We start from the raw sequence: 1363 nt of genomic DNA, 5'->3' as shown, positions 1-1363 counted from the left end.
ATTTGATACAAGCCTCATATTGATTCAACTCATGGACCAAAAAGACAGAGGTATAGGCTCATGCAAAAGGAAAGAAGGCAAATTGCAGACTTTGCATTTGCTTTAAACAATCATTCAGTAACTAATTTGATCCCACTAGCATGTGTGCCAACCTTCTGACATTACAATACAGCATTGTTACCTATGAATGTCTGTTGACATACATTCATAGCTACTTTTAGATGTGTGTGGTCTATGGGCCACAGGTTAAAATATACCAAAGATAAAATTATAGGAGGAAGGCATTAAGAAATTCATGAGACCACCAAAGCCATGGAAAATATTCCTCACCTCCCAGCATTATCAGGTTGTGGAATACAGTTTCTGAGACAAGAACTTTCAGGGAACACACTCAATCCAGCAGTAAATGAGTACAGAAAGAGACTTAATATCCACTTCTCAATGTGTCCTGTCTCATCAAACATGGTGCATTGGTACACACTAGTTTATTGACCAAGGTTAACATTTGGTTTATTACACATAGTCACTAGTAAATAAACTGACACCCAGATCCCAGAATTATGACCTGTTTTAGATAATCCCTCTTGGTACACTTCCCATTTTTGAACCTTCTATAACTCCCCTACAGAAGAGGAATCTGATCACATGACCCTTTAGAGAAAAACAGATAAAAGACTGTTTCTCCTTGTAAAACAAACAACATTCTAGAGGCCAGAAACAATGGACAAAAAAATGTATATCTACAAGCATTTTCTCACTAAATATGCTGTAAACTGCAGGTTTTGATAGGGCTCATTTCCTGTGACAGTTAAAGAATTAAAAAAAAAAAACAGGAAAAATATTGAACTCACAGACAAAGCAGACAGAATTAACCAGTGAAGAGAAACTTTTATTTGACCTGAGTAAACATGCACACAGCAGTACTTGATTCGGCAGCACATATACTAAAATTGGAACGATACAGAGAAGATTAGCATGGCCCCTGCGCAAGGATGACACGCAAATTCGTGAAGTGTTCCATATTTTTTAATTAACCCAATTAAAAAATGGGGTACTGAACTGAACAGAGAATTTACAACAGATGAACTTCGAATGGCCAAAAGGCACTTAAGGTTATGCTCAACCTCCTTAGCGATCAGGGAAATGCAAATCAAAACAACTTTGAGATATCATCTTACACCTGTCACAATAGCCAAACTCAAAAACCTACCAATGATAGCCTATGCTGGAGAGGATGTGGAATGAGGGGAACACTCATCCATTGTTGGTGGGAATGCAAACTTGTGCAGCCACTGTGGAAATCAGTGTGGCAGTTTCTCAGGAAACTGGGAGTCAACCTCCCTCAGGACCCAGCAATTCCACT

General features: G+C 38.5%; 1 non-coding gene across 1 annotated transcript; it reads left to right on the top strand.

Annotated features, from left to right (window-relative positions):
• Positions 1 to 920: 920 nt before the first annotated feature.
• On the top strand, positions 921 to 1027 carry LOC125418020 (U6 spliceosomal RNA). The gene has a single exon (XR_015737102.1). It is a non-coding gene; the product is annotated as a U6 spliceosomal RNA (small nuclear RNA).
• Positions 1028 to 1363: the final 336 nt, after the last annotated feature.

This window comes from Myodes glareolus, chromosome X (genome assembly GCF_982192425.1).
Source record: "Myodes glareolus chromosome X, mMyoGla1.1, whole genome shotgun sequence".
NCBI lineage: Eukaryota > Metazoa > Chordata > Mammalia > Rodentia > Cricetidae > Myodes > Myodes glareolus.
The sequence above is the reverse complement of the archived record's forward strand: the minus strand, read 5'-3'. Positions and strand labels throughout refer to the sequence as shown.